We start from the raw sequence: 13,236 nt of genomic DNA, 5'->3' as shown, positions 1-13,236 counted from the left end.
TAGAGGAGATGAGAAATTTTAATTCAGCTAGTGAACATAAGATGTTATTTTAAAAAAATAATAAACATTTTAAAAGTTTTGAGTTCCAAATTTTATTCCTCCTTCCCTCCCCCTCCACTCCCTGAGATACTAAACAATCAGATATATAGGTTATACAAATGCATTTGTGTAAAACATTGCCATATTAGTTATTCTGTATAAGAAAATTTGAATAAAAGAAAAATGAAAGAAAGTGAAAAATAGCATGCTCCAGTCTGTGTTCCATTAATATCAGTTCTTTCTAGTCCTTTGGGATTGTCTTAGATCATTGTATTGCTGAGAAGAGTTAAGTTATTCAGAGTTCTTCATCAAACAACATTGCTGCACAATGCTCTCTTGGTTCTGCTCATTTTACTTTGCATCATTTCATATAAGTCTTGTCAGGCCTTTCTGAAGTCATCCTGTTTGTCATTTCTTATAGCACAATAATATTCCATCACCATCATATAGCACAGCTTGTTTAGCCATTTCCCAATTGATGGGCATTCATTTGATTACCAATTCTTGGCCAGCACAAAAAGCTGCTATAAATATTTTTGTACAAATAGGTCTTTTTCTTTTTTGGGGGGATGAAAGATGTTATTTTTTCCCCATCTGAGTTTTTGGACTTCCTAAAAATCTATCCATAGATTTCTTGGTAGGGGAGCCCAGGTTCTAATGTGTGCTAATATTTTTGGGAGGGGGGAAGGGGGGAAAATTTGGTTAGTTATTTTAGTCTTCTAAGAACCTGCTTTATCATGCCCTTTCTTCATTTATTCTTCTGACTTTTCTGTCCTTAGATTTCTTTAAACTCTTCTTTTTATATTTGCTATGTAGTACAAATAGGAAAAACTAAAATTTTCTTAATGGCCATAGTTATCTTTTTAACAAATGCTTAATTAAAAAGGGGAATTGGATAAACAAATTCACTGGTGGTCCAAGGGATTGGGCAACTTGGCTGACTGTTGAGCAGTGTTGTTTCTTAGTAGTTGATACAGCTGTGTATTTTGTTTATGTATTAGTGATGTGGGATGGAATTTTCGGGTCAAATTTGATTGTGAGTCATCCCAAAAGAATTATAAGACTCAGTGACTCAGTTTCCCAAGTTTTTTTTGCAATACTGTGGGTGACCACAGGGAGAGAACCAGAAAAGTGGAAAGGTAGCTCTCGAATAGTGAAAGGAAAGACAGTTATATTTATAGTGTGGATAAATTGATTATCAATCTCATTATAATAATCTCCACCTTGGGGAGGTACAGGGGAGGGCCTCTCCTCATTATAATATTCTCCACCTTAGGGGTGTTACAAGGGAGGGCTTATCCTAATTTGGAGTTCCTGGGGTCCTAGGCCAACCCCCAGAGGTAGGTAACTTTTTCAGTGGAGGTGTGTTTTGGGGGTTTACATGTCATAAGGTGACTCTGGGGACAAATTTGGCCTTTTCTGCACATGTCTCTTTCTGATTCCCATGGCTAGTTTCAAAATATAATCATTTTTCTTTAGAATTTCTATAGGGGCAGCTAGGTGGTGCAGTGGATAGAGCACCAGCCCTGGAGTCAGGAGAACCTGAGTTCAAATCTAACCTGAGACACTTAACACTTGCTAGCCGTGTGACCCTGGGCAAGTCACTTAACCCCAATTGCCTCACTCTCCCCCCCCCCCCAAATTTCTATAGCCTTGTCCTTTTAGTCTAAGGTCATCATGGCCTCTCTCCCTCTGTTCCTGTTATGGATACTGATCACTGTGGGTACAAAAACCTAGCATTTTGACTTGGAAGTTATCCATTAATCTGTCACTAGAGGACCAACTTCAGTTCTAGGAGAGGTTCTGCATGAAGTCTAGGCAAACTTCTTCATCCGACTTGCCCTGGCCCTCCCCTTTTCTACTTTTTCAGTTGAGCACTTTGCCTCTGTCTCACAATGTACTGAAAAGATTGAAGCCATTCACTGAGGGTCATCCCCACCTCCTCTTCTGACATCATCGTGCTGCCTGCTCCCTCTCCAGAGGCAAACCTGTTTTCTTGCATTGGTGGTCCCATTTCTTCTGCAGCAGATTGCCCGTCTATTACCCCGATTTTTCACTAAGCTTAATTAATGGCCTGTTGGCTCCAGGGGAAGTGGGAAGATAGAGCAGATCTTTATAGCCTGCTGCGTGAGAAAAGTGCTGTCTAATGAATTTCGCCAATGTTAGTGTGTTTGCATACGGTGGGCATCTTTACATATTTATTGTGGGGCCCTGATGATGTTTGAGAAGCAGAATTTGATTGAGAGCAGAACTTACTAATGAGAAAATCGATTGGCCTTGAATCCGTGTGCTTCTTAGGCCCTTACTGCCCCAAAGTTTTATTTGGAATCCTCTGACTTCAACTCTTTGGGGCTTTAGTAACTTATTCACAAGAGTGTAAAAGTGCAAACAGTGCTGACAAGGTTGGGCAGAGAGGCTGTGGCATCATGAGAGAGTCAGGTCTCATTGAGAACCAAGAAGATGGAAAGAGTGGGAAAGGAAAAGATTTGAAATTGGTCTAGAACATTTTTTCCTGTTTTTTACTCTTTCTGTTCTAGGTATCAGTATCATATTTGTTTCATAAAAGGAATTTGGTAGGACTCCTTTGCCTATTATTCCAAATTATTTAATATTATAATTACTTGATCTTTAACTGTTTGATAGAATTCACTTGTAAATCTCTCTGGCCCTGGTACTTTTTTCTTAGGAAGGTCATTTATATACCATTCAGTTTCTTTTTCTAAAATAGGTCTATTTAGACATTCTGTTTCTCTTCTACTAATCTAGGCCATTTGTATTTGTAATATATTTTTGAAGGTATGTAAATTGCCTAGAAAGGAAAAGGTTTGAGAACGGAGTGTTTGTGAACCTCTAGAGTATTTCAGAGAGCTTAGTGGGAGGGGTCGGTAGCTGTAGGGTGGGGCATAGGGTGTGTCTGTTTGGGGGAAGGCTGGGTTCTGAGTCTCTAGATCGGTGTTGATTTCACTTAGGTTACCTATGTCTCTAATGATTTGGCCTCAAGGAAGACTCTAAAGGACTCCTTTGGGCAGCCAGCACTAAAAGACCTTTGTGACTTTTTCTCTCTTTCCTTACAGGTTAAGTCAGGAGATAGGTGAAGGGAACAAGATATTATGGGTTCTGTCAGTCCTCAATGGGCAGCAAGGGTCCCCTGAGGGGCAGAAGAGGCAAGGCAAGGAGACCAGAGTTGTGGAACGGCATGTCTTTTGCTTCCTGCATGGTCAGGAAGAGGCTAGGCTACTGTCTGTACAATCTGTTAATGGAAAAACACTTCGCCAGTCTCCTAGAAGATAGCTTTAACAAGGTAATGTTTCCCTTTACAAAAGCTCTTATGTAGCCTTTTAGTGTGAAGGACGGTTTTGTACCTATGTTCTACTGCCCCCACAAAATCAGTCCGTGTTTATGTATGTGGGTCTTTACAGGGCTCTTTTGCCGATTACTCTTAGTGCTGGTGTCTTTCCTCTGTTGGCGGTTTGTCTACAACTTAAAGGCCTAGATAGCTCTCGTACATAGTTGTTTCCCCTGTGAGATTGAGCTCGTTGAGAGCAGGAGATGGTTTTTGCTTTTCTCTGTATTCTCAGTGCCTAGCCAGAGTGCCTGACATTTAGTAGAATGCTTGTTTACTGGTGGACTAGTCTGTATGGAAAGGAGAAGAGAGACTTAAATGCTTAGCTATTGTTATTATTGTTGGGTACCATCTCATTTGTAGTCACATTGGATAAAACTTAGCTTCCTTCCTATATATTGAATTACTTGTATATTAATATTGGAATTAAATCCTTGCTGACACTCAAGACTTCATAAAGAATCTAGTCTTCTATAGATATTGTGGATTTTATAAAGTTGCCCCTCTTTTTGCTTCTTCATTTCAAAACTGTTGCCACATATAGGGTCCAGAAGAGGAGATATACTTGAATTTAATTTTGCCTTGTCCCTTTGCCCCTTCTATGCCCTTTGTTTACTGATTGTCTTTATTAGGGTGTTTTATCTTATCATTATAATGATAAATTCATTATAGAGTTCCTGAGCCAATTTTTATTCTATGTAACCATAATTTTAAAAATGTATTTTTTTGGGGGGAGTTAAGGGTGTGGGGTGGTATATATTTTGTTTTAAAAAAAATTAGTATTGGGGCAGCTAGGTGGCACAGTGGATAAAGCACTGGCCCTGGATTCAGGAGTACCTGAGTTCAAATCCGGCCTCAGACATTTGACACTTACTAGCTGTGTGACCCTGGGCAAGTCACTTAACCCCCCATTGCCCCACCCCCCCAAAAAAAGTATTTTATTTTCCCCCAATTACATGTAAAGACAATTTTTAACATTAGTTAAAAAGAAAATTGAGTTCCAAATTTTCTTCCTCCCTTCTCCCCCTCCCTAAGATGGTAAGCAATTTGATATAGGTTATATATGTGAAATCATGTAAAGCATATTTCCATATTAGTCATGTTGTGAAAGAAGGAACAGATCAAAAGGAAGCATGAAAACACAAACACACTCACATGCATGCACAAAAGTGAAGAATAGAATGCTTAGAACTGCATTCAGACTCCCATCAGTTCTTTCTCTGGATGTGGATAGCATTTTTCATCCTGAATCCTTTGGAATTGTCTTGAATCATTGTATTGCTGAGAAGACCTAAGTCACTCATAGTTGATCATCGTACAGTATTGTTACTGTGTACAATGTTCTACTAGTTCTGCTCACTTCACTTTTCACTTTTTTGTAAGTTTTAGAGGTTTTTTTCTCAAGTCAGCCTGCTCATCATTTCTTATATCACAATAGTATTCCATTACATTCATATACCACAGTTTGTTCAGCCATTCGCCCACTTGATGGGCACCCCCTCAATTTCCATTTCTTTGCCAGGTGGTTTATACTCCAAAAAAAATGTTCAAGTCTTCATGGAAAAGATTTTACTTGACACTTTATCCAATTTGGGTCTGCTTTCTGGAGTTCTTTTCTAGTATTTTAATTAAGCTTTATTTCTAGAGTAGAATTTCTTTTGAATCTACTCAGAGTCATGTAAGGCCAAGATTGTAGATGGCTTTTGAAAAGCTTTTTACAAAATAAATGTTAATGTGAAGGAGAGGCAGCTTTTCACAGTAACTGCAGTTGTCTTTAGCTAGTATCACTATGGTAACACTATGACAGGTAGAGTGTTGCATGCTGCTCCTGATTAGTTATGCCAGATTTAATTTGGAATCTCATTTGTTTAGTTTTGAGTCTTTTTTTGTAAATTTTTGTTTTTTTTATGTCTTTTTTTATATTTCTTTTTGGGTTCCAAGACCTATAGTGTTGTTGAAATCAAGGATCTTTTTATCTGTATAATAGTGTCCTCTAGTCCAGGGTTTCTTGTTCATATGTAAGTCCACTTTTCATCGTTTCAGACTCAGTATCACTTTCTTTGGGATTGGTTGAGCCGTGGGGCAACTAGGTTGCACAGTGGATTTAAGAACCGGCCCTGGATTCAGGAGGACCTGAGTTCAAATCCGACCTCAGACACTTGACACTTAATAGCTGTGTGACCCTGGGCAAGTCACTTAACCCCCATTGCCCTGAAAAAAAAAGAAAGAAAGAAGGAAAGAAAGAAAGAAAGGGATTGGTTGAGCCGGTCTGTTTTATACTTAAATAGGCAACTATTGTAGTAGTTTAAAAAATTTCATATCACTCTACTACCTCATTTGTTGCTCTGGCAGGAGAGCAAAGGACATCTTTGTTATGGATTCAAGGGCTAACAAAAATAGGCTTCCCATGTTTTCTGGTCTATAGGTGAAATTTGGAGGTAAAGTGTACTAGGGGAAGCTAGTCACTGTTTCTAGAGATGAGGCCTGAGAAGGAGACATTGGGATTTGGTCAAATTGTCCAGGGGTCAGAGGCTACCAAACATGTTGATTTGTTGCCTGGTGGTCTGTCTACTGCTTTTGGCTTGGGTCTGTAATTCTCTTTTGGGCCTTCCTTTAGTCCTCCTTTTTCCACACTATTCTAAACTTGTGTTGTTTTTTATTTTTATTTTTATTTTTTTTAAAGAATGTATGTTAAAATGCTTGTGCTTGAACATATTCTGAAAGCACCTTGAGTGAGAGGTAAAGAAAAAAATATTCATCCTCTTTTGGATTGCTTTTTCTTCCTCCTAACAAATTGAAGAGAGAGGCATTTGGGGGAGGGAGTGTGGTGTGGTAGAAAGTGCATTAGGTCTTGGATACCCCCCAAATGTCCTATAAACTCCTTTAAGGGGACAGCAGAGAGTACTCGTGCATTTTTTTCAAACCTTTTTTTTTTTAAATTTTATTTGTTTATTTATTTTAGTTTTCAACATTTGTTTAGATAAGATTTCCAATTTCAAAATTTTCTCCCTCCCCCCCCCCTCCCCTAGACAGCAGGTAATCTGATATAAGTTTATATATATATATATATATATAAAATATAACATTAAACATATTTCTGCATTAGTCATGTTATATGAGAAGAATCAGAGCAAAAAGGAAAAACCTCAAAAAAGAAAAACAGCACCAAAAACAAAAGAAATAGTATGGTTCAATCAGCATCCATATTCCACAGTTCTTTTTTTTTTTTTTTTGTTCTGGATTTGGAGAGCCTTTTCCATCATGAGTCCCCTGGAACTTTCCTGTACCATTGTATTGGTGAGAAGAATCCAGTCTATCACAGTTGATCAACACATAATGTTGATGATACTGTGTATAATCTTCTTCTTCTTCTTCTTCTTTTTTTTTTTTAGTGAGGCAATTGGGGTTAAGTGACTTGCCCAGGGTCACACAGCTAGTAAGTGTCAAGTGTCTGAGGCCAGATTTGAACTCAGGTACTCCTGAATCCAGGGCCAGTGCTTTATCCACTGTGCCACCTAGCCGCCCTTATAATGTTCTTCTGGTTCTGCTCATCTCACTCATCATCAGTTCATGCAAGTCCTTCCAGGTTTCTCTGAACTTCTCCTGCTCATCGTTTCTCGCAGCACAATAGAATTCCATTACATTCATATACCACAACTTGTTTAGCCATTTCCCAACTGATGGGCAACCCCTCAATTTCCAATTCCTTGCCACCACAAAAAGAGCAGCTATAAATATTTTTGAACATGTGGGTCTTTTTCCCTTTTCTATGATCTCCTTGGGAAAAAGACCCCAAAGTGGTATTGCTGGGTCAAAGGGTATTTGCAGCTTTATAGCCCTTTGGGCATAATTCCAAATTGCTCTCTAGAATGGTTGGATAAGTTCACAACTCCACCAACAATGCAGTAGTGTTCCAATTTTTCCACAGCATCTCCAACATTTGTTATTTTCCTTTTTTGTCATATTAGCCAATCTGCTAGGTGTCAGGTGGTACCTCAGAGTTGTTTTAATTTGCATCTTTCTAATCAATAGTGACTTGGAGCATTTTTTCATATGGCAAGAGATAGCTTTGATTTCATCTGAAAACTGCCTGTTCATATCCTTTGACCATTTCTCAATTGGGGAATGACTTGGATTCTTATAAATTTGATTCTGTTCCCTATATATTTTAGAAATGAGGCCTTTATCAGAAGTACTGGCCATAAAAATGTTTTCAGGGGCAGCTAGGTGGCGCAGTGGATAGAGCACCAGCCCTGGAGTCAGGAGTACCTGAGTTCAAATCTGGCCTCAGACACTTAACACTTACTAGCTGTGTGACCCTGGGCAAGTCACTTAACCCCAATTGCCTCACTAAAAAAAAAAATTGTTTTCAAACCTATTTTAACACTTTAAAGAAAACATGTAATGATGTAATTGATGTAATAGATGTGCTTTGGCAACTCTCCTTCTCTTCCCACCCCTGCCGCCATGAAAATCTAGAAATTTGTAAATTTAGACTATACCTTATTTTATACATTTAGTGAGAGATGTTTTTTTTTTTACCCCACCCTGAATCTGGTTTAACTGTTCCCAGAGTGGTTTGTTTTTTTTTGTTTTTGTTTTTTGCAGGGCAATGGGGGTTAAGTGACTTACCCAGGTCACACAGCTAGTAAGTGTCAAGTGTCTGAGGCCGGATTTGAGCTCAGGTACTCCTGAATCCAGGGCCAGTGCTTTATCCACTGCGCCACCTAGCCGCCCCACTTTTTTTTTTTTTTAAATAAAAAGGTTTAAATGCTTTTAACTTCTTTATTCCGTGTATAACAAGTGGGGGTCGATTAAAATTCATCTGGTGGACACAAGTATATTCCTTGATTTTGTGTTTTGAGCTGAAAATAAATTCTCCAAGATGCAAAATCCTGCCTGACATTTTAAAGCCCTCTATAACTAGGCTGTCTAGGACAGCTTTTCCTGTTCCTACATTTTCTGTCTATATTTTATGAACTCAAGAAATATAAACATTTTCACATCAATGCCCACATTTCTACATACAAAGAACAGAGATGACCCTGTGAATCTCTTTACAAGTTTTAAAGACAAATGTATATGAAATTTAATGCAGTTGTGCTAACACAGACCTTCTTGTCTCATCCCTTTTGAACATTTTCCTGCTCTTTGTATTTTTAAAATGTATCATTGATATCCCTCCATTCCCTTATTTCAAATAATTTTCATTTGTGTACTCAACATTTCTGTCATGTAGTCTTACTGTTCATTTCCTAAATTTTGTATTTCAGAAATATCCGTTATCTCTCTCACATTTTTGGAATGTATTCTTTACCCAATTTTCATAGAATCTCTGGCTTCTTTCAAAGACCCTCCATCTCTTTGCTCTGGGGTTTATAATAAAGAGGGTTCACATAACATTTTCTCTGGCTGTCCCCCATTCCTGGAATGTGGTCCCTCTGCATTTCTCTTTACTGCCTTCAAGTCCAACTAAAATCCCATATTCTAAAAAAAAAAAAAAAATCTATTTTTAAAACTTTGTTCCAAATTCTCTCTCTCTCCCTCCCCAACCCCGCTTAAGAACTCAAACAATTCAATATAAGTTATACATGTGTAGTCATGCAAATCATTTCCACATTAGTCTGGTTGTGAAAGAAAACAGACTTAAAAAAAAACTTTAGAAAAAGGAACTAAAAAAGTTATGCTTCAGTCTGTGTATAGACACCATCAATTCTTTCTCTGTAAATGGATTGCATTTTTCATAAGCCCTTCAGAGTTGTCTTGGATCATTGTATTGCTGAAAATAACTAAGTCATTCACAGCAGATCATCTTATAATAATGCTGTTATTTTGTATATAGTACATTTCACTTTGCATCAGCTCATGTAAGTCTTTCCAGGTTTTTCTGATAGCATCCTGCTCATCTAAAATCCCATATTCTAGGAAGCTTTGGATGTATGAGCCCACTGCTGTTCTCTTCTGAGGGTGCACCTTGTTCTTCCTTGTTGCTACAGAAACTTTCTATGGTTCTCAACTTTCTTTGCTTGCTCATCTTGCCCATCTTTTACTTAACTTTTAACTCCCTCTTACTGTGGGGCCCTACTTCTAAGCTATACCATCCCAAGCTTTAGAGGGTCCCAGGTGTTTTCATTTAAGGAAGGGCAGGTTCTTCACTCTCCAGGTCTGCTCCCTGGTCCATAGATAATCCCAAGCCAACTTCCTAATTAACCAGATGGCAAAACTTTGTATGCTGTGGTTGTTTGCTCCAAGGAGCCTGCGTCCCTTCCCCATCTGGGCCACTGCTACTGAAGCCTACTTCCTGCTTCCCAGCAGGGGTGACACCCAAGTTCCACCTCAGCGCCAGCAGAGACCCTTGTAATCTCCCCCCTGCCAAGGGCTCAGCCCTCTCACCAGATGTCCTTAGTTCCAGATGACACTGGCGCTGCAGCTGGTTCAGAGGCTCTGGGGCTCTCTTTCCCTGGCTCGGCCTGCCTGGGACTGGATCTGTGTCAATGTGACTGTGGGATTGAGCTCCACTCCTGTCTTGGCACAGCAGCCTTGTCCTGCCGACCTTCTAAGCTGTCATTGGCTGGAAAATGATCTCAGTCTGTTCTTTTGTGGGTTTTGCTGCTCCAGAAATTGTTCTGTGGCGGTGTTTGGAGGTTTTTTTGAGCAATCTTGTCGTGAGTTCCGTGAATTTACTGTCTTTCCTCTGCCATCTTGGCCCCGCCCTGGAAGTCAATCCTAAAATCCCATATTCTATAGGAGGCCTTTCCCAACCCCTCTTAATTCTAGTGACTTGCCCCTTTTAATGATTTATCCTGTATATAGCTTGTTTCCCCTATTAGATTGTTAGCTTCTTGAGGGCATGGACTGTCTTGTGCCTCTTTGTATCTCCAGGGCTTAGCACAATGCTTGGAACAGTGTAGGCCTTTCTAATAAATATCTATTCACTGACTGACAGACCAGAGTAGGTGGCACTGGCTATGAAGTCTTTTTCTAGAGGGATTGGCTTCTGTGAGAGGTGTACAAAATCTTGAGAAGAAAACGTTTGGAGTAGACACTCCAAGTGTGGGGAGAGGTGTAGTGGATATAAAACCATGGCCTTGCCCTTGCCAGGCCTCTTGTGGTTAGTGTTCTACTTGAAGCTGCTTTGTATTACTTTCAGTTGATTAGTAGCCATTCATTCAGTACACTTTTATCAAGTACTTTTTGTCGACTTATTTACTGAAAGCTATCTGGGATGGGTGCTGAGCTTCTGTCAGTGACAGTTGAAAGACTGAGAACAGACTAGGCACTTCAGTACTGAAGAAGGTCCTTTTCAAAAAATGGGAAGAGAATAGAATCTGGAAACTAGAAGCCAGTAGCTTAGATTCTTGGCAAAATCCTGGAACATATTAATAGAGATTGAGTTATTAAATGTCCAGAAAACGAAGTGTTAGTCACAAAGAGCCAGCAGGTCTTCATTAAGAACAGACCATGCCAAGCCAACCTTATTCTTTTTTTGAACAGGATTATGAAATTGGTAGATGAGAGGAATGTTGTAGATTCAGGAAGCTGTGTACCAAGTATTTCATGGACATTGTGTGACTGTGCTTTTAATGAAATGATGTAAAACACAATGTATAAAAGTGACCCGAGACAGATTTTTCCTCTTAGTAATCTTTCTTTTGCCTTTCCCCTTTTACTTGTAAGTGCCTTGATTCTTTTATTGCTTCAGTCTGTGTTTAGAAACCATTTCCTTGTCATTGTGTCATGTAGTTTGAGTTCTTTTCACATTTAATATGGATCTTAGACATTTGAATCTTTAGCCTAGTTATAATGAGCTAGGTAGGCTGGTCAATAGTAATTAAGGAAAGTTTAATTTGGAAGTAGTCTACTCTTGAGCATCCATGCTAGAATTACCAACTGGAAAATGAGGAGGCAAAGACGATTTAAAAATTCTTGGTAACTAACACAGCTGGATGAGGTTGTTCAACTTCAGTACATGAATTGTACTACAGATTTGTTACCTCATTTCTGCTTCTTCACTTGCATTGTAAGGTGGTCCTTTTAATTTTCCCTGAATGGCTTTTTCATCCTTCTTAAGGTGTCTGTTCCAAAGCTGCTTTTCTTCTCGTGTTCTTCCTTTCACAGAGGATATTCCATTCTTACTTTGCTTGGATTTTCTTTTTCAGTTATGTGAACCCTCTTTATTATAAAGCCCAAGGCTTCTCTACATCATCTCCTTTTTCTTTTACTGCAGTAGCCCTGTGGAGGGTCTTCCTGCATCAAGTCTTTCCCCACTCCAATCCATCTTCCATTCAGCCACTAGTGGTTCCCCATCACCTCATTCAAAGCCCTTTATCACTTAGCCCCTCCTGGCTTTCTAGTCTTCCAGACCTTAACTCCCCAACATGTACTGTTAGATCTGGTGACCTTGGCCTCCTGACTGTTCCGTGGACCAGACACTTGATCTTTCAGCTGCAGGCATTTTCTCTGGTCTGCTTTTCTTGCCTAGAATGCACTCCCTCCTTAGCTTTCCTGACTTTGCTGGCTTCCTTTTAAGATTCAGCTAAAATCCTGCTTACTTTTGTAGGAAGGCTGAAGTCATTTATGGTATTTGTAATTGGGTAGCTAGAGGGTGCAGTGGATCGTGTGGAATCAGGAAGAATTGAGTTCAAATCTGGGTCTTGGACACTTACTGACCATGTGATCCAGGGCAGGTCCCTTAACCTTTGTCTACCATGGTTTCTTTGGCTGTCAAATGGGGATAATAACACCTAAGAGATGGAGAATGAAGTGATATTTCTGAAGTGCTTTGCATAGTGCCTGGTGCATAGAAAGGACTGCGCAAATGTCAGATATTATTGTTTCAGAGTCTTTTTTTTTTTTTTATAATGTTAAAAAGTGTTCTATTTGGTGAACTGTTCCCACACCAGAGTTAGATTTACTTTTTGTTTTCTGAATTTTCTTACTGAAATTAGGGAAGTGTTTATTAGGCAGAATGAATTAAATCCATAGAACGGCAAGAGTGAGTGACTCAGTAATTACTCTCTATAGCATCTGACACTTGGGAAGGCCCAATGAGATACTTGCTGGAGTGGCTGGAGTGTGGGTGCTGTGTCTCATAATCATCGTGCTCCTGGATAGAGGACAGCTGGCCAACAGCATCTGCTATTGCTGTCTCTGAAGAAGTGTAAGCCAGACAGCACTGGTCTCAAGTTACTGAAAAGGAACTTCCCTTTGCTGCCTTCGTTTGGCTTGTGTTTAGTCAGTAAGCATTTATGTACCAACTGCTACATACTAGTCAAGACAATGAGGATGAAAAGACAGAAGTCGAGTCCCCCCATTTCCGCTCAGTGCCTGGCACTTAAGAAATGTCTGTTGTTCTGATATGACATTACAAGACATTTTAGTCAGGTAGATGTAACTTAAGGGATGTATGAAACAAATAGAAGATAACTGCATGGGGAAGGGGGAGTTCTTTCAAGCTGTAGAAAGCAGGTCTCTTGCCATGGGGTGCTTGAGCTGAGTTTTGAAGAAATTCAGGAATTTCAAAAGGTTGAGGGGTAAGGTAATGATGCATTCCAAATATAGAGAGATGTCCAGTTCCCTCATGTTGATGGCTTAAATACATGTATTTGTAATGTCTGTTGATCTGATCATTAAATAGTGAGTTTAGTAATCAGTTTGGTGCATAGGATACATTGATTCACATCTTTAAATTTTGCTGATGGCAGGGCAGCTAGATGGCGCAGTGGTTAAAGCACCGGCCCTGGATTCAGGAGGACCTGAGTTCAAATCCGGCCTCAGACACTTGACACTTACTAGCTGTGTGACCCTGGGCAAGTCACTTAACCCCCATTGCCTGCAAAAAAAAAATTGCTGAT

At 39.5% G+C, this 13,236-nt stretch overlaps 1 protein-coding gene across 2 annotated transcripts in view; it reads left to right on the top strand.

Moving 5' to 3' along the window:
• The window catches only part of ANKRD11 (ankyrin repeat domain 11), a 340,340-nt gene that overhangs the window by 59,550 nt on the left and 267,554 nt on the right, over positions 1-13,236 (top strand). The window contains exon 1 of one of the 2 annotated variants that reach the window (XM_043982785.1): positions 3,203-3,340. The exons of the other annotated variant lie outside the window; for it this stretch is intronic. The gene's annotated coding sequence lies outside the window, so the exon portion shown is untranslated. Of the gene's footprint in view, positions 1-3,202; positions 3,341-13,236 lie in introns of those variants that run through there. 2 annotated transcript variants of the gene reach the window in all.

Source organism: Dromiciops gliroides, chromosome 2, assembly GCF_019393635.1.
Source record: "Dromiciops gliroides isolate mDroGli1 chromosome 2, mDroGli1.pri, whole genome shotgun sequence".
NCBI classification, from domain to species: Eukaryota; Metazoa; Chordata; class Mammalia; order Microbiotheria; family Microbiotheriidae; genus Dromiciops; species Dromiciops gliroides.
The sequence above is the reverse complement of the archived record's forward strand: the minus strand, read 5'-3'. Positions and strand labels throughout refer to the sequence as shown.